The following is a 25,806-nucleotide window of genomic DNA, read 5'->3' as shown; positions in this document are numbered from 1 at the left end:
ATCTGTCGATGGACATTTGGATTGTTTCCATGTCCTGGCTATTGTGAATAGGGCTGCAATGAACATGCGGGTGCATGTGTCTCTTTTAAGTAGAGCTTTCTCTGGATAGATGCCCCAGAGTGGGATTGCAGGGTCATATGGAAGTTCTATGTATAGATTTCTAAGGTATCTCCAAACTGTTCTCCATAGTGGCTGTACCAGTTTACATACCCACCAGCAGTGCAGGAGGGTTCCCTTTTCTCCACAGCCCCTCCAGCACTTGTTACTTGTGGATTTATTAATGATGGCCATTCTGACTGGTGTGAGGTGGTATCTCATGGTAGTTTTGATTTGCATTTCTCTTATAATCAGCGATGTTGAGCATTTTTTCATGTGTTTGTTGGCCATCTGTATATCTTCCTTGGAGAAATGTCTATTCAGGTCTTTTGCCCATTTTTCCATTGATTGATTGGCTTTTTTGCTGTTGAGTTGTATAAGTTGCTTGTATATTCTAGAGATTAAGCCCTTGTCAGTTGCATCATTTGAAACTATTTTCTCCCATTCTGTAAGTTGTCTTTTTGTTTTCTTTTTAGTTTCCTTTGCTGTGCAAAAGCTTTTCAGTTTGATGAGGTCCCATGGGTTTATTTTTGCTCTAATTTCTATTGCTTTGGGAGACTGACCTGAGAAAATATTCATGATGTTGATGTCAGAGAGTGTTTTGCCTATGTTTTCTTCTAGGAGTTTGATGGTGTCCTGTCGTATATTGAAGTCTTTCAGCCATTTGGAGTTTATTTTTGTGCATGGTGTGAGGGTGTGTTCTAGTTTCATTGCTTTGCATGCAGCTGTCCAGGTTTCCCAGCAATGCTTGCTGAATAGACTTTCTTTTTCCCATTTGATGTTCTTGCCTCCCTTGTCAAATATTAATTTCCCATAGGTGTCAGGGTTTATTTCCGGATTCTCTATTCTGTTCCATTGGTCTGTCTGTCTGTGTTGATACCAGTACCACACTGTTTTGATGACTGTGGCTTTGTAGTATTTCTTGAAGTCTGGGAGAGTTATGCCTCCTGCTTGGTTTTTGTTTCTCAGGATTGCTTTGGCGATTCAGGGTCTTTTGTGGTTCCATATAAATATTTGGATTGTTTGTTCTAGTTCTGTGAACAATGTCATGGGTCATTTGATAGGGATTGCATTGAATCTGTAGATTGCTTTGGGTAGGATGGCCATTTTCACAATATTGATTTTCCCAATCCAGGAACATGGAATATCTTTCCATTTCTTTACATCTTCTTTGATTTCTTTGATTAAAGTTTTATAGTTCTCGGCATATAGGTCCTTTACCTCTTTGGTCAGGTGTATTCCGAGGTATTTGATTTTGTGAGGTACAATTTTAAAAGGTATCATTTTTTTGTATTCCTTTTCTAATGTTTCATTGCTGGTATATAGAAATGCAACTGACTTCTGAATGTTAATCTTATATCCTGCCACTTTGCTGAATTTATTAATCAGTTCAAGGTGTTTTGGGGTTGAGTCCTTAGGGTTTTCTAGGTATAGTATCATATCATCTGCATACAGTGACAGTTTGATCTCTTCTCTTCCTATATGGATGCCTTTTATTTCTTTTGTTTGTCTAATTGCTGTGGCTAAGACTTCCAAAACTATGTTGAAGAGCAGTGGTGAGAGTGGGCATCCCTGTCTTGTTCCAGATTTGAGTGAGAAGGCTTTCAGTTTTTCCCCATTGAGGATTATATTTGCTGTGGGTTTATCATAAATGGCTTTGATTATATTCAGGAATGTTCCCTCTATACCCACTTTGGCGAGGGTCTTGATCATGAATGGATGTTGAACTTTGTCAAATGCTTTTTCTGCGTCTATTGAGATGATCATATGATTTTTGACCTTTTTTTTGTTAATGTGGTGTATGATGCTGATTGATTTGCGTATGTTGAACCATCCTTGTGAACCTGGGATGAACCCAACCTGGTCATGGTGTATAATTTTTTTGATATGTTGTTGGATTCGGTTGGCTAAGATTTTTTTGAGAATTTTTGCACCTGTATTCATCAATGATATTGGGCGATAGTTTTCTTTTTTGGTGGTATCTCTGTCTGCTTTTGGAATGAGGGTGATGGTGGCCTCATAGAATGTCTTTGGGAGTATTCCTTCTTCTTCAACCTTTTGAAAGAGTTTAAGGAGGATGGGCACCAATTCCTCTTTATATGTTTGATAGAATTCACCTGTGAAGCCATCTGGTCCTGGACTTTTATTTGTAGGGAGTGATTTTATGACCTCTTCAATTTCATTTCTAGTGATTGGTCTGTTCAGTTGGTCTGTTTCTGCTTGATTCAGTTTTGGCAAGCTGTAAGATTCTAGAAAATTGTCCATTTCTTCCAGATTGTCAAACGTGTTGCCATACAGTTGTTCATAGTATTCTCTTATGGTTTTTTGTATTTCTGCTGTATCCGTTGTGATCTCTCCTTTTTCATTTATAATTTTGGTGATTTGGGTTCTTTCTCTCCTCTTTTTAGTGAGTCTGGCCAGGGGTTTGTCAATTTTGTTCACCTTTTCAAAGAACCAGCTCTTGGTTTTATTAATTTTCTCTATTGTTTTTTGAGTCTCTATTTTATTGATTTCTTCTTTGATCTTTATAATTTCCTTCCTTCTGCTGACGTTAGGCCTTTTTTGTTCTTCTTTTTCTAATTCGTTTAGGTGGAGGGTTAAGTTGTCCATTTGGGATCTTTCTTCTTTTTTGAGAAAGGCCTGGATTGCTATAAATTTCCCTCTGAGCACTGCTTTCGCAGCATCCCATAGATTTTGAGAGGTTGTGTCTTCATTATCATTTGTTTCGAGGTAGTTTTTAATTTCCTTCTTGATTTCCTCATTGACCCATTGGTTTTTGAGTAGCATGTGGTTGAGTCTCCATGTAGTAGGTTTTTTCTCTTTCTTTTTCCCATGGTTGATTTCTAATTTCATGGCATTGTGGTCAGAGAAGATACTTGAGATAATTTCTACGCTCCTAAATTTATTGAGATTCGCTTTGTGTCCCAATATGTGGTCGATTCTTGAGAATGTTCCATGAGCATTTGAGAAGAATGTGTATTCTGCTTTTTTTGGATGTAGGTGTCCTGAAGATATCAATGAAGTCTAACTTTTCTATTGTTTCCTTTAGGATCTCTGTTGCTTTATTGGTTTTCTGTCTAGAGGATCTGTCCATTGATGTGAGGGGGGTATTGAGGTCTCCTGCTATGATTGTATTCTCATCAATATCTCCCTTTATGTCTGTTAATATTTGTTGTGTGTATCTGGGTGCTCCTGTATTTGGGGCATATATGTTGACAATAGTAACATCCTCTCCTTGGATGGATCCCTTAATCATTAAATAGTGTCCTTCTTTGTCTTTCTTTATGCCTTTTGTTTTAAAGTCTATTTTGTCTGATATGAGCGTTGCGACTCCTGCTTTTCTGTCATGTCTATTGGCGTGAAATATTTTTCCCCACCCTTTCACTTTCAATCTATATGTATCTTTTGTCCTAAGGTGAGTTTCTTGTAGGCAGCATATTGAAGGTTTTTGGCTTTTTATCCACTCAGCCACTCTGTGTCTTTTGATTGGGGCATTCAGTCCATTGACATTTAAGGTGATAATTGATAGATGATTATTTATTGCCATTTGAACCTCGTGTTCCAGTTGATTCTGTGGTTCTCCATTTTTTTTTTTTTTTTTGTTTGGATGGTCTCCTGTTATTATCTGCTTGAGTGGTTTTTTTTTTCATTTTTTGCAAATGCAATATTTGGTTTTGGCTTGTGATTGCCCTGTTTTTTAAGTATGCTAACCCCTTCCCGTAATTGTGTGTTTTAGCCTGATGGTCCTGTAAGTTCAAACACCTCATTACTATATTAAAATTAAGAAGAGAGACATACATATAAACAAAATGGGTTTTTTACCTCCTGACATCCCTTGCCCACATTTTATGGTTTTGATGACTCTTTTTTATTTTTTTCTTTTTAATTTTATTTTGTTTGAAACATGTTCATGATTAAATCTGGATGCTGGCTTATTTGAGTGACTTCTCTCTGATTGCAGTTTCCTCAGTCCTAGTTCTTCCTCTTCTTCTTCTTCTTCTTCTTCTTTTTTTTTTTCTTTTCTTTTTTCTTCCCTCTCCTTCCTTTCTTTTTGGTTTAGAGAAGCCCTTTCAATATTTCCTTTAACCTGGGTTTTGTGTTGCTGTATTCTTTAAGTTTTTGTGTCTTGGGAAAAATTTTTATTTCCCCTTCTATTTTAAATGATATTCTTGCTGGATAGAGTATTCTAGGTTGCATATTTTTTCCTTTGAGCACTTTAAATATCTCTTGCCATTCCCTCCTGGCCTGTAGTGTTTCTGTAGAGGAATCAGCTGATATTCTTATGGGGGTTCCCTTGTAGGTAACATTCTGTTTTTCTCTTGCTGCCTTGAGGATCCTCTCTTTATCACTAACTTTTGCCATTTTTATTATGATGTGTCTTGGTGTGGGTCTGTTTGGGTTCAGTGTGTTTGGGGCCCTCTGTGCTTCTTGTATCTTTAATCCAGTATCCTTTAGATTTGGGAAGTTTCCAGCAATAATTTCTTCAAATATATTTTCCATTCCCTTATCTTTTTCTACTCCTTCTGGAATTCCTATTATGCGTAGAGTGGCCCGCTTTATATTATCCCATAGGTCTCTTATATTGCTTTCCAGTTTTTTGATTCGGTTTTCTGTCTGTTGACCAGATTGAGTGATTTCCATTATTCTATCTTCCATATCACTGATTCGTTCTTCTGCATTATTCATTCTGGTTTTTACTGCCCCTAGTTCAGTTTGCATCTCTGCAAATGAATGTTCTAGTTTTTCTTGGCTCCTCCTTATATTTTCTAGCTCCTTTCTGAGGGTATCTGCATTACTGTTCATATCTTCTCTTAATTCCTTCAGTATTTTCACTATTTCTCTTTTGAACTCCAGGTCTGTCTGCCTGCAGAGATCTGTTTCATTGTTGACTGTTTTAGGTGAGTTCTCCTGTTGGTTTGACTGGGAGTGGTTTCTCAGCTTCTTCATCTTGCTTGTTGTTTTCTTTCTCCTGAGGGAGTTGTACTCTCCGTGATCGGGCAGTGTTTGCCTTGTCACTGCCGTGGAATATTTCCTGAGGGCTGGCGTTGTTGGTCAATCTTTTTTGAGGCAGTGTGGCTTTTCTGGAGTGTTGATGGGGCTAACAGGGTCTCTTTGAAGTAAAGGAGGACTTCCTGAGGGCAGACAGGACTGAGAGGTCCACACCGCGATGGTAGCAGATTTCACTTGGCCATGCAGAGCTTGCTCTGGTGTTTTTAGGCTGTGGGGTTCTTGCAGGGGGTTGGCGGTGTTGGGCAGCTGCTTTTTAGGGGTGCATCACCCCCTGGGTTGCCATTCATTTTTAATTCATCTTTTTAATTCTATTAACTATAGGAGACATAATTTATAGATGTTAGGATGGACAAGTCTTAAAACATATAGACTGAAAATTTTGTTTTTATTGTGCATGTATCTATGAAACCATCACCCTTGTCAAATTGCAAAATATTTCTCTTACACCAAAATTTTCCCTTGGGCTACTTGGGCTACTCATTCACCAGCAGAAGTAAGGACCTTTCTCATTTCTCTCACAAAATACCAGTTTTATCTATTGTTGAATTTCATTTAAGTAAAATCTTATAATATGTACTCTTTTGATTATCTTCCCCCTAAAATCACTGTCCTTGAGAAATAGATGCCATTTGTTTCATGTACAAATTTATTTATTTTTTAAAATTTGATTGCTGGGTAGAATTCCACTGAGTAAATGTTCTCTAACCCCATCTTAATGCCTACTTCTCAGATGACCTAAACTAACATAATTGGTACTGGGAGTGGTCTGAGAATCAGATGGTTAATGGGAATTTGTAGCTGGCTCACTCACCACCTTTATGGGTAAATAGGACTATGTTGCATGTGGTAGATAGGACACAGATGAGCTCTGGCATAGTATATGTGGCATACTATCTGCTGAAGATTTCACAGGCGGTGATGTAGGAATACATCCTGTTGGAAAGGAAGGCTACTGCAGGTGAATGATTCAGTCATTTGAAAGATAAGGGGAGGGAGTTCCCATCATGGTGCAGTGGTTAACAAATCCGACTAGGAACCATGAGGTTGCGGGTTCGGTCCCTGCCCTTGCTCAGTGGGTTAACGATCCGTCATTGCCGTGAGCTGTGGTATAGGTTGCAGACGTGGCTTGGATCCCGCGCTGCTGTGGCTCTGGCATAGGCCGGTGGCTATAGCTCCGATTCACCCCCTAGCCTGGGAACCTCCATATGCTGCAAGAGCAGCCCAAAGAAATGGCAAAAAAAAAAAGGCAAAAAAAAAAAAAAAAAAAGAGGATAAGGGGAGACAAATTCCTACAATGAGTAGAGTTGTTTTTTGTCATGAGTTGTAGTGGTGCCTTGAAGTAACAGTGGAAAGTGACTAACAGTTAAAAGTTAAGTTTAAGGATTTATGAACTCCTTGGTAGTTGACGAAGAGTCTCTTGTCTCCTGTGGTAAGAAGACAGGTAGGAGACTGAAGATCGAGCAGAGTTACACAGCTCCAGAGAGATGCAAACACTCAGTCAAAGCTTATGTGTATTAAGCTAAGGTCAGGGCAGTGACAAGGAAAATCTAAAACCCTGAAATATGATATAGGTATATCTGGATAATTGTCTCTGAAGACTTTGGTTTTTCAGACTTCTTCACCTTAGTAAGAGCTCGAACTTTCTCCTACTCTAGGAGCTTCAGGGACTTCTCTTCTGCAAGGCAGTACATAACATTTTAAGCCTGGCCTAACTTCCCCTCCAGTTGATAATTAGAGTAGAGCCCAAGAATAACCCCTAGGACAATTGCGGGCTGATCAGGAAGGAAAGAGATTTTATACTAAAATAATTGTAAGATTTCACTTGCATGTTCTGGCAGGAACCATGGTACTATTATTGAAGGGAGTGTTGAGGTTTCCTTCATCATGCATTGTTCTCTTGACCTTGTTGGACATCTTTATGATAGCTATTTTAAATTCTCTGTCAAAGAAATCATATGACTGTTTCATTAGGGTCAGTTTCTAGAAATTTCTCTGGTTCCTCTGTTTAAAACATCTTTGGCTAGTTCTCTCTTTCCTTGATACTCTGTGTTCATTTCTACCCATTAGACAGTGCAGCCTCCCAGTCTTCACAGATTGGCTTTGTACTGGAAAAGGTCCTCAGTAATAAGTCTGGCCTGATTTCAAGGTCCTTTATCAATGTTTTTCCTCCCCAGGGGAAGCAGACAGCCTCTGGGCAATGGTTTTCACTTTTACATGCTGTGCTGAGCTCATGATGAGGTGTGGAGGTGGAGCTATGGTATCTGGGGGTCCAAGCTGCCATCTCCATTTCCCTCCAGCATCTAGACTGTGCCAAGGCTGTCAGAACTCCATGATTGGTGGGATGAGTGCTAGTTCTTTGGGAAGCCTCTTGGAAATTGGGGTAGTAGATGCATAAATTGACTCTTTTCCTTTACAGGGTGAAGCTGAGAGTTGGAATTTTTTATCCACTCACTCTGCACTGAGTTATGGAGGATCAGTGGCATATGTTGGCTCAAGCTACTGCCTGTTTTCCTCCTAGCAGCTAGACAGTGACAGATCTGCCAGAGCTGCAAGACCAGCAAGACCTCATTCTCCTTACCTGCCTTGGTGAGTCTGATTTTTCATTCTCCTGGGATGCAGGAGAAGTTCCATTATTTTCTGATTTCTCATGAAGAAAATTTGTGCATGAATTGTTGCTGAATTGTTGTGTTTGTGGAGGAAGGAAAGTCCAGGGAATCCTCCTCTCCCATGTTGCTGATGTCACGTCACTCCTAGCATCAAGTATTGATACAAGTTGCAATGTGGATGAATCTTGGAAACATTAAGCAAAGAGAAGCCAGCCTTTAAAAATGACATTCTCATTCCCCTCCCACCCCATGGACCTAGGAAACCATTAATCTACTTTCTACCTGTAAAGATGTGCCTATTCAGGACATTTCATACAAATGGACTCATACAATGTGCAGTATTTAGTGACCCATTTCTTTAACTTAGCTAAAAGTTTTCAAGATTCATGTGTGTTGTAACCTTGTAAGTACCTGATTCCTTTTTATTTGCCAAATAATATTCCATTGTATGGATATAGTATATTTGTTTATAATTCATCAGTTGATGAACATTTGGGTTGTTTTAACCTTTTGAGAATTATGAGGAAAGATACTATAGTCATTCGTGTACAGTTTTTTTATGAGGACATGTTTTATTTTGCATGTGTGTTTGAGATGAAATGGCTAAGTCACATGGTAATAACTCTGTGTTTACTATTTTGAGGAACCATCAAAAATCCCTCCAAAATGTTTGTACCATTTATATATAAGGGTTCCAGTTGCTCTAGATCCCCATCAACTCTTGTTATTGTCTTCTTTCAGATAACAGCTATCCTAGTAGATGTGAAGTTGTTTCCTATGGAGAAATGGATTTATATTTCTTAGTGACTAATGCTGTTGAGCATCTCTTAATGTACTTATTATCCATTTGTATATATTCTTTGGAAGCTTGGCAATTTAGAGTCTGCCTATTTTTAATTATTTGTCCTTTTTTTAGAATTGTGAAAGTTCTTTATGTGTTGTAGATACAAGGCAGTAATAAGATTTGTGATTTATGAATATTATTTCTCATTCTGTTCATTGCCTTTTCACTTCCTTCTGACTCTCATTTATGCTGGAGTTTTTGTTTGTCTTGTGAGTTTATATTTTTAAAACCTTTCTGTGAGACTTCAGTGAATGCTATTTTCAAGGAACATTTTTTATAGTGAATATCTGTATGACTTTTGCCAAATATATGAGCCTACATGTTTAAGTAGCAATTTAAAAGAAAATTCTTGCCTTGATTTGTTGGAACATAAAAAGATCATTTATGACAAGACAAACATAATTTTTAGGAAGCATTTATTTTCATCTCCACCAAGAACCAGGTTTGAGAGACATTTTTTGTTTGCTTGCTTGCTTGCTTCTTACTTCTGCTCGGTGGGCTTTCTTCTAATTTTCTATTGTTTTTCAGAAATCGAGGCTTTAGCATAGCTTCCAGTCAATCTCCATCCTTGTTCACGCTCAAAGTCTAGAATCTCCCAAATTCCAAGTTCTACTTGTAGACTCTCTAGGTAATGATATTCTGTAGATGTTCTCAGAATGGGCAATGTTTTAACACTGGTTTATTTTCCTGGAGTTTAAGGTTCAAACTGAGCTGCAGTTATGATTTTTCACTGTAACATCTATAATTGATCTAAAAGTTATTTTTAAATGATTTTTGCAATTTTATGTATTGTGTAACTCAATCTTGAGTGTGCTATACTGACAGACACAAAAATCTCACATAATATTTTATCAACTGGCATATAATCCCATCCACCACTGGATATGTATTTTGCCACATAAATGGTTAGGATTCCTTTAATATGGGTATGCTGTAATATAAGGCTGAATTTTTTTTTTGTTTGTTTACTAAATAGAAATAAATATATGATATCTTATTATAAATACTCTGAACATGCTTTGTTTCTTCTTACATTTGCCTTAATAGTTTTATGCATTTAATTTTCTTTTTATTTAGTTCGAAAGCCCCAGTACTTCTAATTTGTTTTCAAAGTGTATGAGCACCATATACCCTTGTGAATTCTAATCATATTAAAAGATAATGTCTTGCAGTAGAGGTGCATTATTCTTTAGCTGTAGGTCAAATTGAATAATATTCTGCTAAAACATAGTTATTTCATCCTTTCTTTATTCATTCAGTAAGTATGTATGAATGTATGTGTTCCAGTATATACACTAGATACTAGTGAAGTTACAGCCTAAAAACAAGGCTGACATTAGCCTATAATTACACAAGTAGTTATTACCACAATTTATATGAAGAACTGAAATTGCAGCATGCTATAAATGAGTAAAATAATCTCATCCTGAGTGAAATGAGCCAGAAAGACAAAGACAAATACCATATGATATCACTTATAACTGGAATCTAATATCCAGCACAGATGAACATCTCCTCAGAAAAGAAAATCATGGACTTGGAGAAGAGACTTGTGGTTGCCTGATGGGAGGGGGAGGGAGTGGGAGGGATCAGGAGCTTGGGCTTATCAGACACAACTTAGAATAGATTTATAAGGAGATCCTGCTGAATAGCATTGAGAACTATGTCTAGATACTCATGTTGCAACAGAACAAAGGATGGGGGAAAAAATGTAATTGTAATGTATACATGTAAGGATAACCTGACCCCCTTGCTGTACAGTGGGAAAATAAAAAATAAAATAAAATAAAAAAAAAATAACGTAAAGACATTTTAACCAGCCAAGTAAATTTAGGAAAGGTATTCTAAAATGTAATGTTTTATCTGGATCCTTTTTACTGAAAGAAGAGTTACTGGGGTAAAAAGGTGATAGAAGAATATTCCTTGTGAAGGGAAAAGCCTGGAAATAGTTCTAAGTTAAGAAGATGCCTGATGCTTTGGAGAACTTGAAAGAAAGTGAATGTGATGCTAAACATTATGAAAAGGAGTAGGTTGGAACAAAATTCTTGAGGCAGGGCATATTATGTAGAGTTGTGAAGTCCAGTTGATATGAACCTACATCTTTTTAAATTTTTTTTTTTTTTTTGGCCACATCCATGGCATGTGTAAGTTCCTGGGCCAGCGATCAAGCATGTACCACAACAGCAGCCCAAGCCACTGCAGTGACAACACCAGATCCTTAATACACTGCACAACAAAGGAACTCCGTGAACCTAAGTCTTAATGGCACAAAATAGTCTTAGTGAAGGAAGAAAATGAGAATTAAAATATAATGACATCACTCTGGGTGATTATGGAGAATGTCTTCAGTGGAGGAAAAAGAATTTGTGGTGGTCTAGGAACAATTTCAACACTATGCCTAGAACAAGCAAGAAATGTTTGTCTCTTGAATTGGGAAGTTTTATTCAATGATAATGAGATTCCCAATTTAGCATGAACTACCCCCTTTTCAACACTAACAAGCCAATTAGACTTTGCATAGAATAGCAATGAAAGATCACAAGCCTACCAAAGACAAAATAATCTGTAGTTTTATGTAAAGGACTTGGAAAAAAAATACATGATAAAGTACGTAAATTCAAATAGTGTAGTTCACATTTATTTATTGAAGTTTGAAAGTCAACTGTAAATATTTATGTTGTTTCTTGGATCATTTGGTTTCAAGGCTGTTCTTCGTAGTGTCATAAAAATTGTCCTTCCATTTTTTTTTTTCCTTTTGGTATCTTATATTCACTTTAGATAACTTACATTCACAATATTATGAAATTTATTCTTATTTTTGTCTCATTGTTTCAAGAGATTAGATTATTTTCCATTGTTGTTTATATCCTTTCAATCATTATTGGTTCAGTTTGCCTCATTTAATGATAAGTTTACAATTCATTAACAATCCATATTTATTAACATCATCTCTAATAGAATTTACCACATATTTTATACTTATTTATTCAATAGTGAATATATATTGAATCTGCATGGTATTCAATGCTTTTGTACGTTTATTTTGCTGTAGATCACTAATTATCATTGTAACAGCATTAACTGAGAAATATTATTTCTTTTTAATATTATATTCAATATTATATTAATATTATATATCTTTAAATACTATATTTAAAATATTTATTATTGATTTCTTTTCTATACCAGTTATGACTATGACATAAGAGTGAAACTGTATTACATACAGTCTGTTCAAATTGTATTAGCATTGTATTCGAAAGTTGTGTTAGTAACACAGCGCTAAAATCTAGAAGTTCTGTGTGGACTAGCATTTTTGGAAACATAATTTTCTCATGGCCTCTTGCATTTTCTCATTTCTCAAAGTGTAAATAATAGGATTGAGTAAGGGTGTGATAACAGTGTAAAATACAGCAAGGATTTTATTGCCAGCAAAACTACTGAATGGCAGGCATAGATAAAGATACATGGCCCAAAGAACAGATGTGGGCAGACAACGTGGACAGAGCCTTGGAGAGCCCTCCAGATGATCTTTGTTGCACAGTGAGCAGGATGACAGTATAGGAGACAAGCAGCAGGAGGAAACAGATAAATGAGAGCAGTCCACTGCCAGCAATGACAAATAATTCCAGGGTGTAAGTGTCCATACAGGCAAGCTTAATCACAAGGGGAAGGTCACAAAATATATTGTCTATGATGTGGGGGCCACAGAAAGGCAAGTTCACTGTTAATACCATCTGACTCATGGTGTGTATAAAGCCAATTGTCCACGAAGGCATAGCAAACCCTTTCAGCAACTTGTGGCTCATGATCGTCCTGTAGTGCAAGGGTTTACATATGGCTACATATCTGTCAAAAGCCATGGCTACCAAAAGAGTCGCCTCAGCACCTCCAAAGCAGTGCATAAAGAACATCTGAGCCATGCAGCCCCACATGGAGATGACCTTGTGTTCAGTGAGCAAATCTCTGATCATCTTGGGTGTGGTGACTGTGGAGAGACACATGTCCAGGAAGGAGAGGTTTCCAAGGAGGAAGTACATGGGAGAATGAAGGGTGGAACTGAATGTCACCGTGACCATGATGAGAACGTTTCCCAACACAGTAGCACCATAGATCAAGGAGAATGTCACCAAGAAGACAAACTGAAGCTCCCATCCTACAGAAAATCCTACTAAAATAAACTCGGTCACTACAGATCCATTTTTCAGATCCATTTACTCAACTCAGAAAGATTCCAGAAGTTCTTTACATACAAAGAGATCTTTTTTAAAAAGCCACGATTAGTACTGACATTTTCTGGTTTCTATTTCATTCAACGTAGCTAGTGATATGAGAGCATATAATCTTAAATCATGGATCTTTTTGAACCTGATTTCTCAAATCCTGTATCATCATTGTTCAGTTAAATATTTGTGTATTGTGTATGACTGGAGGTATGCAATAGCTTGGAAGTAAATAGTTAAATGATTCAGTCTGAAGGTATAGATTTTGCTTTGGTTGTAATGTATTACACTATGTCCTCTTTACTCAGCTTTTGGACATCATCCATAGGATCTAGAGTGGTGAAAAATAAGTGGTAACAATTATGTGATTATTATGAGTAAAGCCTTCTTCTAAGTATTTCACATACTTTAACATACTTAGTGTTCATAACAGTCTCATGAAGTATTATAATTATACTAATTTTACATATAAGGAAGCTCTGGCATAGGTGTATTAAATGACTAACTCATGATTACATAACTAATAAGAATCAAAACAAGTATTCAATCCCCATCAGTCTGACCAGCATCTGGGCTTATAGCAAGACCATTTTACCTCCAGAATTAAAGGAATGTATATTTATGGGCAAGTTACTACATATTGATTAAATTCATCTGTTCCATTCATATGGATCAGCAGATATTATTCAGCAAGTACAATGGAATCTTTCTATTAATTAACTGTACTTTTTTCTTTATGCAGAATGAATCAATGCCCCGTATCTAGAGAGTTTATCCCTAGAGAGATTAACTTATGAACAAAAAAAGCAATCAAACATATAAGAAAATATTTAGTTTAGCACATGATGTATCGAAGATGCTGTAAGAATTTTTTGAAATGGTGAACTAATTCCAAGTGTTACTTTCAAGATACAGTTTCAAGCTTAGTTGTCCCTATCTTTAAACTACTTAAAATATAGAGAGAGTACTACTGGTCAATAAACAAAAAAGGACCAATCTTAGAAAATGGATGAGAGCTTATAGGAGGAAAAGAATTAATAGCAGTGAATAGAGTGGTATATTTGGAAAAGTGACTGAATTAAGGTTTTTCTTATTTTTTTATTACTCAAATGAATTTATCACATCTATAGTTGTATAATGATCATCACAGTCCAATTTCACAGGATTTCCATCCCACAACCGAAGCACATCCCCCCACCCCGCAAACTGTCTCCTCCAGTGACCATAAATTTTTCAATGTCTGTGAGTCAGCATCTGTTCTGCAAAGTTTAGTCTGTCTTTTTTTAAGATTCCATATGTCAGGAAAAGGGACTGAATTAAGTTTTAAAATGCTTAGGAAGTGTCTGTTTTCTTTTCTCCAGTGACCTGTAATTCCGTTGTTTTCAATTCTACTCAGTCTCCTTTTGAAATATCATATCACTATTATCCAACCTTAATTTCCTGAGTTGCTCTCTTATCTCAGATATTGTTAAGAAATGGTCATGGCCTAACAATTAGGGGAAATAAAAATGAAAATACTGTAGATCACTGTCCAGGAGTGTATAGAGTGGGTGCTAAACAGTGGGCTGTGGACCTGGAGGGGCACACAGAGCACAGCGCCACACCACACCTCTATGAAGGGCGGTATTACATGGTTATCACGTGAGTGGGCAGGATTATTGATAGTGACACCTTTGTGACAGTAATTGCAGTAATTAAATGCACTTGGGAGAAATGACAAGGCTTGGTAATTGTTAGATAATGAATATGCCAGCTGTAATTTCGGAACCAATGCCTTTGGTAGATGGAATTTTATGCCCTGGGATACAACAAACAATAGGAAAACCTGCACATGAAATTAATTCAGTTAAGCATAACTTGATTGAGAAAGATTTATTTTGGCCTTCTAATTTATTTCAGAGGGAAATTTGGTATTCATTTATGTTGTTGACTTTACCAGCATTTGTTTCTCTTTTTCTTCTCCTTCCTTTCTGTGCAAGCTTTATCAAAATATTTATTTGGTTCTGCACTTAATTCACCTATTCTTATACTATGAGGGTACAAAGGCAATACAAATGGAATAAACTATCATATAACTTAGACAAAAATCTTATTAGTGAAGAAAATTTTTTTCCTCTGAGTAATCGTTTGCACATTTCATTTTAATTACCTTTACTTAAGTTATGGTGCACCTTGGAGGAATTTGAAGATAATATATTAGAGCTAGGGTGGAACTTTGTAATCATTTATTCTCCACACATCCTTTAGTAAATGCACAATCAAGATACATATAACCAATTAAATCTTCCCAAGTCTTAGAGATAGAACCACCCCAAGGATATGAGGTGAGTATCAGGTGAGAGAATGTGGGTATAAGCTCCTATCTGGTCACAGAATACACACTGAAAGGCATGTGTTGAATCAGAGTCATTTATGTAAATCTAATATAATCCTGAGACTTCTCCATGTAAGTCTCTATTAGGATAAGAATGAGCCGAGACTTGTTTTAGTATATTGTTGGATATAAATATTTCTGCTTTTGCTCATGTATATACAATACATTTATTACTTAATGTAAACATAATTGATCCAAGTAAATATTTTCTTCCTTTTACATTGTAGGTTTTAATAGAATAAACAATTTTAATCTTGATGAATCCCATGTTTTCTAAAATTATACATGCTTATCCTAAAGTATAAATGGAATTTAAAATTATGCTAAGTAAAAAGAAGCCTGAAACAAAAGACCATACGCTTTATGATTTCACTATATGAAACAGCTAGGAAACACGAGTATATAAAAACAGTATATTAATCGTCCATTCAGCTGGGAATTGAGTGCAAATGAGCACAGATGTTCTCTCTGTAGTTGTGAAAATGATTTAAAATAAAATTGTGGTGATGGTTAACAGTTATGTGAATATAATAATTCAATCAGTGCAATTGTATTAAATGGCTCATTTTTATAGAATGTGAGTTATAGTCAATAAAACTTTAGAAGCCATTATACATTTTTTGCTTTTATTCTTAAAATTATTTTAATATATTAATTTACTGCTTTTAAATACACTTTTCTAGTTTTACAGTACTATTCACTTTATCCTCAAATTGTTTCATTATGAGATAATTAATGACATACTGTGATTCAATGCCACATAATTTTAAACTTTATTAAAGTCCTCTATTTGTATTTTTGACTGACATACTTGGAAACTTGCTTTTGTCTGTTTTTGTTGGTCTTCTTGGCATTTTTCTTAGTATTTGAAATACCCATAATGAGTTTCCTAAAGTGTTCACATTTTCCTTAATTCTCTTGAATATGAACATCCTGTAAGGACTGCTCCCTCTTTATTCCTTTAAAATCTCTTTTCTATGTATGGCTTCACAGTAAGTTTTATACAGAGATTTTCTAAATGTATAGTTCTCATCATTAATTCTCCCATGAAAACTCCTATTTCAACTATCATTATGATATGTGTATTTACATGTTCTACCAGTATCTGAAACTTGATTAAAAGAACAATTTCCCTATTCTGCAAATGAAATTATGAGTTTCTAGCTTTTCCATTATTTTCAGTGATGGTATGAGTTATCTGGATGCTCAAGATTTACTTTTCTTAATTTTATATTCAATCATTCTTAGTCTCTTATCATTTACTGAAAAATTTTACTCTGCAATATCAATTTGAGAGCATATGTCTCTTAAATTTTCAAGGAAATGTTGGTTATAGCTCATTGTGAAATAGGTATGTGATTTCATCTCAAAACCATAACCTTTTCCTTCCCACCAACACAAAATTAATTAAAATACCTAATTAAGGTCAGGCAGTGTACTGACCTTCTAATGAATTAGCTGTCTATGTCCCTTACCTGCACTAAAGGCACATCATGAGGAATAACATGTTCATGGGTTTAGTCAAAATTAGAAATCTTTTCACTCTCTGTGATGCCCTTAATGTGTTTCTGCATGGTATTTTCTGTCTCTTTTATAAAGATGTGAACCACATTGGAGGCAGATTTGTTAGAGCTCTGGGAATCCAAATTTCAGTGGGGGTAGTTAAAATGCTGAGGCTCTTGCCATAGCATGACCAGGAGGGACGTGCATTCTTAATTTACAGCCCTGTGCTATGCTGTCACTCTCCTTGAGCATAGGAATGACTCAAATAGACATGAGAGTGTTGGTTGACTGGTTGTGATATAGTTAGTGTAGACGTCTTTGATTTAGTGGATACTTCATTTCCCTCACATCATGCTATTCCATGCTATTTTCTTACTTTCCTTTTAACAGCTTTTGGCAATTTTTTAGATGAATACTCTCCAAACTTTTCTGAGCATAACATTATTAATATAAAAATTGATTCATATATGTTATAAATTTATACCTAAAAGCCCATTATATACACATTAACATATTCAAGTGGAAATTTTTAGAGATAAATTGGGAATAAATCACAATAAATTATGTAAAATTTTATATTATACATTAATGTTACAACTATCTTATGCTCACCAAAATGTTAATAATTATTGTTACTTACCTTACTATGAGAGTTTCAGAGAATATTGATATGGCACAAAATGGTTTCACTATCATTACCCATTTTACCATAAAGTATTATAATAAATTCTTGTTTTACAAGGTGTTGCTTTTACAAAGTTAATCATATTGTTCATTCTGCTGTACTTTCCATCACTGGCTTTAAAATCTGTTCAGTTAACATGCCAACAAAGGATGTCATGAGTAACTTTCAAATTAGTTGACATTTCTGTATCTTATGTCCAAGTCCTTATTTAATTCCAGTCAAATTCACTACTCAATCTATGACTTAATGTAGATTTTGTCATAGAATTTGCTTTTATTATGATTCATTATAGTTGATGAGAATTTTTATATACAAATTCTACATTCTTATGTAAAGCAAAACTTCTTCTCCCAAGACATAACTTATTCTATCACTTGATTTGTAGATCACTAGCGATGGTTAGAAATGGTTCCTGTGTACCTTTCAATAGTGTTTGTTAATAAGAAATGTAGTTTGTTTCATTATAGCTGGTTTACAGTGTTCTCTCAATTTTCTACTGTACAGCAAGGTGACCCAGTTACAAAAAAGAAAAAAGAAAAGAAATGTAGTTTGTTTATTGTCATATTGCTCATCTTGGCCATTTTTACAGAATGGCAGAAAACACAAGTAATTTCTCAGTGGAATACGGCCTTTGCTCTTTTTAGTAAGAAACATTCAAAAACACTTTATACTACAGTTAGTGTAAATGTATAGCCTTCTATTGGTTATCATGTGACTATTAATATTGTAAATAAAATGATAGAGATTTTTGTTATATATGTTTACTTTTTAGTGTTTTACTGATCTTGATCACTAGCTAATATATCAAGGTTCAGTATAGATTGTCAAGTTCATTGTTAATAATAATGGAAGTATATCCGTATTGTAAAATAATGTTTTTTAATAATAATTTTATCCATTGTGTCAGTCCTGATACCTCATTGTTCATTTACTTTATGATTTAACTGAAAAAGAGTTCATATTATAGGTAAAATCAGTTTTCCCATTTCATAATCATTTACTTGAGTTTTAAGAATTAGAATGATCTTCAATCCAAGGTTTATTTGCAGAAATATTTTTAAAGCCCCTAATGAAGTTGAACTAAAATAAAATAAAATAATACAGTCTTTATGTATCCCCTCCTCTTTACTTTGGCACACATAAGCTATTATACAGAATGCTAATTATTTATTGAATAATAATTTGCCCAAAGCAAATGATCATGAAGAGAAATGCTTTAAACTCATCTGTCTTTGGTTAACTCACACTTTCTTCAGAAACTTTGTCATGTGGAGCATAACCACATAACATACAAATAAAATTACTTAAAATAATGTAGTAATTATTAGTAAAGATTATTTAGCTTTTAAAATTAAAAGACATGTAAATAGATGTTCTCATTTTTTATACCTAATTGAAGACAGCTAGCTGAAAACATATTCACCTTCCTTGGATAATTGGTTTAATTAATTTTTAGATGACTGTTTACTTTAGTCTTCTCTTTTGGTTCAACTATGGATTCTGACCCAATGGATTATTCCTCCAGGTTCCATACGACTCACATTAGTAGCTCTTTACTTCCTGATTAAATATGCACTCTAAATTACTAGCCAGGATAAAATTCTGTGATTCTTGATGTATGCCTTTCCTCTCCTTAAATGTTCAATATTCTCAATTTATATTCAGTTTGTTATATACATGTATATTCCTTGGTATAGAGATTGTATTTACTTTACTTCTTACTTCTGGTTGATTTATTGAGTGAATTTGTCTGCTTTCTCTGATAAAGTGAATTTGTCTGCTTTCTCCGATATCCTTCAACTCTTTAGTGTTGAATATACTGTTGTTTGATTTTCTCTGACAGTAATGTGGGGCAAAATTTGTGTGTTCTAACTTCAAATTTATTTTCTGGCAGCATAAGTACTACAGTGAGGGTATTGTTCCAAGAAATAAACTATTTACAACTAGTTCTCTAGTGGCTACAACAAGGCCTTAAATAGGTATTGGATTCAACAAGGCTTGAAACTTTCTAGGGCTCATTCTGTATGTCAGGAAACCATCTTCAAGGATTTCAGAATCTTATTATTGGAAACTGTCCCTGAATAATCCTGTGCTAAGTGTGATGATACAGGCATACAATAAGTCAAACAGTTTTATAGAGTTTGCAAATTTCTCATAAAAGAGGCTATATTTCCCAAAAGAGGCAATTATGTCTTTAATGATAGATATAGATTTCCTACCGAGAGAAGAAAGAAGAAAAATCTAGGCAGAAATAATTAAATGTAGGAAGATATGGAAGCATAGAATAGTTTGACATATCAAGTGAACAGGAAATAGCTAGAACAGAAAATTAGGTTCAAATAAGAACTTTTAAGAGTCTTAAATATCACTCAAGGCAGTGTGGAATATATTCTGTAGTTAAAAGGGAGCTATTGGAATGTTGAAATAGAGACTATGAAGTGAACTGAGTTTCACAAGGTCATAGTAGTAGCACTGTGAAGTGATTATTGTTATTTTAATAATCTGGATAAGAAATGATGAAAGTCTGACCTGAGGCCATAGAGAGTGATGGAGAAGAGGTTATATTTAAATTATCAGGAAGCATTGTGAAGATTTGGTAACAGGATGTGCCTGATTAATGGCAGCATGCACATAGTGGTGAGTTCCAAAATACTGTCTGTAGATTTTCTGCATTAGAATCAAAAGAGGTATGATTTGTGGAATGGCAGACTGTGAAATCTGGTGGATTATCTCCCCAAGAAAACAAACATTTTTTAATTTTTTTTTCTTTTTGCCATTTCTTGGGCCGCTCCCATGGCATATGGAGGAGTTCCCAGGCTAGGCATCGAATTGGAGCTGTAGCCACCGGCCTACGCCAGAGCCACAGCAACTCGGGATCCAAGCTGTGTCTGCAACCCACACCGCAGCTCACAGCAGTGCTGGATCCTTAATCAACTGAGCAAGGCCAGGGATCGAACCTGCAACCTCATGGTTCATCTTAGATTCATTAACCACTGTGCCATGATGGGAACTCCTAAAATAAACATTTGCATAAAGAAACTTGCGAAGAACAGTAGAGTTCCTGGTGAGTCTCAGTGGATTAAGAACCTGACTAGTATCCATGAGGATGCAGGTTTGATCCCTGGATTTGTTCGGTGGGTTAAATAATCTGGAATTTCTGTGGCTATGGTGTAGACTGGCAGCTGCAGCTTAGATGGACCCCTAACCTGGGAATTTCCATATGCTGCAGGTGTGGCCCTAAAAAAAAACAAAACAGAACATAACAAAACAAAAAACCCCACAACAACAAAGAAAGAAAGAAAAGCTAGTAAATCTTGTGAAGAAATCTAAGCCACACCACTGCTTCTTGCTACCCTTCCCTCCCAGCTCTATATTGTAGAAGCCCTTCCCTGCTCTACTTTGTGTCTTCTGCTCCAGGAAGGTGTAGTCAAAAAGATAGGGACTCACTTTCTCCTCAGAGCTTCCAGTCGATGGTTGCGGTTTCAGATTTCACCCTGGGAGGCTAAGGCCTTAAATGTTGAAAAAGCTCTATTCTATGTAGGAATCATGGAAAGGATATTTCCCCACACAACACCTACTTGTAGGACAGCAATTCCACTTATATGAGGTGTTTAAGGCAGTTAAACTCATGAAAACAGAAAGTTGAATGGCAGGGGCTGGGTAGAGGAGTAAATGGGGAGTTGATATTTAATGGGTATATCATTTCAATTATGCAAAGCTAATCAGTTCTAGAGAATTTCTATAAAACCTTTTCTCTATAGTTAGCAATACTCTAGTGTGCACTTAAAATTTTGTCAGGAGGATGGTTCTCATATTGAGTGATCTTACCACAATAATAATCATTTAATAGTTCTACTCCAGTCATGGCAGCCTGAGAATACTAGGGCCATCCTCAGCAGCTCTATCCTCTAGCTTACTTGTTAAGTGGACATTCATGCCAGAAGGAGCAGGCTGAGATCTGCCAGGCTCTCTCCTACCCCAAGTGTCCACTCATTAGAGCAGGGAGGTCATTCTGAGAGAAGAGAGCTTCTGTCCCTTCCCCCAGCTCCTCCAGGAAGGGACAGAAATGACAAATGGGTTCTACCCAGAAGACTAGGTGTACCGTAAGGATGAAGAACTCCACAACTCCTCTTGAAGGGTCTGCCTTTGTTCAGAATATAGCTTGGAGTGTTCCATGGATAAAGACAATGTCACAACAGTGGGGCTTGGTGTTCCCTTTATGGTGCAGCAGAAACAAATCTGATTAGTATCCATGAGGATACAGGTTCAATCCCTGGCCTCGCTCAGTGGGTCATGGATCCGGCATTGCCATGAATTGGTGTGTAGTCACAGATGCTGCTTGGATCCCACATTGCTGTGGCTGTGGTGTAGGCTGACAGTTGTTGCTCCAATTTGACCTCTGGCCTGGAAATTTCCATGTGCTGCCGGCACAGCCCTAAAAAGCAAAGACAAACAAACAAACAAATCCCAATGTGGCTCTTGTGGAGAGCAATTAAGAGGACAGTCATAACATGATGATACTAGTATCAACAAACCAAATTGCAAGCAAACAGCAATTTAAGATAGAGAAACAAAGCAAGAGACAAACAAGAAAAACTCTACTGAGATCACAGCCAACCTTGGGGATAAGGGAAGCTAAGAGCATGCCATGGCTGCACTCATGTATGAGAAATCAGCCAAAGGCAAGAGCAGAAAGACAAGATTCTCTAAGCTACCCACATACCCATTAACAAAAGGTGGAAGCTTCATTGTCACAAGAAGCTTACATATAACTTCTAACCAAATCTCTGAAAAATAAGCTACACTGAAGCAAGGAAAACTCCTAGGAAGCAAAACTTAAAAATAAAACCACAGAAATTCCTGATAGTCTAGAAGAGAGTGTGAAAGCCCTAGTTTGTGCACATCTTAGGAATGACTGGAGAGAGAACATCCAGCTACTAGTTTCTGACTAAACTTGGAGCAGAGGTGTAAACTCTTTAAACTTGGCAGTAGCCTCCACCCCCACACACAAACACATCCAGTAGTAAAAGATTAAATTTTAACTGGCCAAGAATTAGGCAAAATCATTGACCAATAAGTGGCTTATGATATCTCAGAGGTAGCCAGACTGGAAGATTAAAATCAAGGGGAAAAAAATATAAACAGGTATATAAGAGGCTACACACTGCAGAGGAAATAAACTTCACAGGGTTAGCTCAGTCAAGAGACTAAACAAACAAGCAAACAATCACAGGAACATTGATACTGGAAGGGCAGAGTCAGTAGCCAGTGTTGCCACAATATATTAACAAAAATGTTTGTTAAATAAAAATAAAAAATGAAACAAATATACAAAAAAGAGTGTCTTAATACTGAAGTATAAGGGCAATAGAACCTGCTTTTGTGAAGACCCAGATTTGTAGTAAGCAGAAAAAGACTTCAAAGCAGCTATATGGAAAAGAAGCTGAAAAAGAGTGGATATGTGTATATGCATCAATGAATCACTTTGTTATATGGCAGAAATTATCATAACATTGTAAATCAACTATACTTCAATAAAACTTTAAAAATGAAAAAAAATATACTCTCAGAACTAACAGAAACCATGTTTAAAGAATAGAGAAAGGTATAACAATGTCTCATCAAATAAGGAAGATCAACAAAGATATGGAAATTATTTTTTTAAAGAACCAAATGGAAATTCTGGATTCGAAAGTGCAATAACACAAATGAAATAATTGCTAGAGGGGCTCACCAGTAGATTTAAGCTGATACAAGAAAGAATCAATGAAGCTGAGTATTATACCTATAGGGGTTCCACAGTCTCAAGAACAGATAGGAAAAAAAGAGAATAAGGAAACATGAACACAGCCTCAGAGAAATGTGGACCATCATTAAGTGCACCCATGTATATGTAATCGGTAATAAATTTAGGTTTCTAGTTTGTCCCACCAATCTGATAGTGTCATTTTTTTAACAAGATCATAATATTTTTCCAGCTTTATTAAGATCTAATGGACATAAAATTTATATACTTAATGTGTACAATGTGTTGATTTGATGGCTTATTGCAGAATGATTACCACCATAGTTAGCTAACATATTCTTCATGTCACAAGATTGCTATTTCTTTTTGGTAGTGAGAAAATTATAGACCCACTCTCTTAGCAACTTTCAGGTATATAATATGGTATCCTTAACTAAATTCACCAGGCTGTACTGTACTCTTGATCCCCAGAGCTTTTTGATCTTACAACCATAAGTTTGTAATCTTTGATCAAAAGATATATCATATAATATGTGTGTGTATTATTAAATACTACTCAGCCATAAAAAAGAATAAAATATTCCATTTATAACAACATGAATGGACATGGAGGGTATTAGGGTCTTATTCTGAGTGAGTAAGTCAGACAGAGAAACTCAGATACTATATGTTTTCACTTAGATGCAGAATATGAAAAAGCAAAATAAATTAAAAAAATAGCAAAACAGAAACAGACTCACAAGTTCAGAGGAAAAACTAGTGGTGATCAGACGGAGGTAGGGTTGAGAGAAGGGCAAGATATGGGATTATGCAAACTACTAGGTATAAATAAATGTTTCAAGGATGTAATGTTCAGCCCAGGGTATATAGTCAATATTTTATGACAATGATCTTGTTAACTCAATAGGGAGTGCGGGAAAAATAACAGGTTTAGAAAGATAGGTGATTATTTAGTTTTTATATCTTGGATTTGAGATGCCTTTCAGGTACCGTAAGAAGTCTAAAATAAAACTTTGCAGCTCAAATATGAGGAGCAGAAAGGAGAAAACAATGTTTCCAAGAGTTTACTAAGTGTGGACAGCAACTACCTGTCCAGAGACTTGATAAGCAAAGAAGTGACTTTACCCAAAACCCATAAATGCTTCTGGGACAGTGCTATTGTTGCTGCTGCTGGAACCTCTATCCTACTGCTGGGTAAGAATTTAAGAGTGGGCTCCTGCAAATATTTCTGGACTCTGCAGTTGCTTGATATTGCTGCTGTCAGAGCACCAAGCAGAGACACATAGGCTTCTCCCTTTCTCTTGTCTTTTTCAATATCATATTAATGTCTTCCACTGATAGACCCAGATAGAGATAAGTTTGCAAGAGAATTCACCAAATGTTATTTTCAGGCTTGCAGTTCTCTACTATAGAGAGGAGACTATAGAAGAACTCATGTGGGGCTGAAAGTCAACAAGCATTCAAACCATCCTTTTGTTTGGTGGCTCAGCACCTATTACGTAGCATTCGACCATTATTTAAACTTCCACAGAATGACAAATGTTTCAGCCTAAAGATTCATTATCCTGTATACATATATGGAAATGGAAATGGAAAAATTCCCATAGGTTATCCCTCTCAGTGTGGTACTGGTATTTTTTCTAATTTAGTCATAATCCCACATGAATATTCCATAACCCAGAGACTAAATAGTAAACTAACATCTTGATAAAGAAAAAAAATTAATTTGAAATTTGTTAACAAATACTAGGCATACACGATTACCATAAACACTTTATGAAAAAGACATTCTTCATTTTTATAATCATTGTTCTACTAATGGCAAACTATTGGAATATTTATTTACGGCTGCCTTCTTTGACTATCAATTACATTCTTCTTTTGTCGTCATCCAAGACCTCTGTTGACGGTGATTCTTTACTTGGTGGAGTAAATCAAATTTTAATTTTTACTAGGCTATGTAAATTTTTACACTTTTACAACTTGATATGCAAATACTGTGAGGCATCATAGAGAATCACTTGGACTTCAGACATGATCGTTCCAACCCTGTTGTGTAACAGCAGTCCTAGTACACCTTGATGCCTGGGATCAATCTCCTTAGCTGCTCATAAGCTCTTTTCTATTGAATCAGGGGCACAAGGAGATTGAAATGGCTGGTGAAATTTTACTTTCAGATCAATGGGAAATTGATTTATTCTTTTGTTGAAAAGATTTATTTCTTGAGAACTATGACATGTAAAGGAAGGGACAGGAAACAACAATTATGAATGTTAATAAAATTTAGATTCAATATTTTTAATTAGACATCAGATCTAAATCTAGTATTTACATTTCTGTGACAAGTTTGTTAAATTTTATAATGCTCAGTTTTCTGTGGATAATGTATAAATAATATTCTCCATTTTCATTGTTGTGAAGTTAAGAGAAAATGTATGTGAAATGCTTCAGAGGTGGTTAGAACTCAATAGCAGTATCTTATAATCTAATTGAGTTTCTAAAAAACTTAAAATTACAACATAAATGAATGATGATATATTGGAATGGTTTGCACTTAGATGCACAGTTAGGAATGTTTTATTGTATATAGGCTTGGTAGGGAAAGATTATTATTTCCCAAAATGTGACTTATGTTTGGTATAAAATCTTATACCTGTGTCTTTGGATGATTACAATAATGGCAACAATGATGATGCCTTTGATGATTTCAGTATTTTAG

The 25,806-nt window shown here is 35.7% G+C and overlaps 1 protein-coding gene and 1 pseudogene across 2 annotated transcripts in view; one reads left to right on the top strand and one right to left on the bottom strand.

Annotated features, from left to right (window-relative positions):
• Positions 1-10,360, top strand: part of LOC110261611 (uncharacterized) — a 310,291-nt gene extending 299,931 nt beyond the window's left edge. Inside the window, exon 4 of one of the 2 annotated variants that reach the window (XM_084967019.1) lies at positions 7,523-10,360. The gene's annotated coding sequence lies outside the window, so the exon portion shown is untranslated. The remainder of the gene's footprint in view (positions 1-7,522) is intronic. The other variant, XM_084967021.1, reaches the window with a different exon arrangement.
• Positions 10,361-11,845: 1,485 nt separating this feature from the next.
• On the bottom strand, positions 11,846-12,770 carry LOC110258850 (olfactory receptor 4L1-like; annotated as a pseudogene).
• Positions 12,771-25,806: the final 13,036 nt, after the last annotated feature.

This window comes from Sus scrofa, chromosome 7 (genome assembly GCF_054392235.1).
Source record: "Sus scrofa isolate SSC_HxYL_T2T_F1_AM1 chromosome 7, Sscrofa_HxYL_maternal_Yorkshire_Landrace_v2.0, whole genome shotgun sequence".
NCBI lineage: Eukaryota > Metazoa > Chordata > Mammalia > Artiodactyla > Suidae > Sus > Sus scrofa.
Note: the sequence above shows the minus strand (reverse complement) of the source record. Positions and strands in the feature narration are given on the sequence as shown.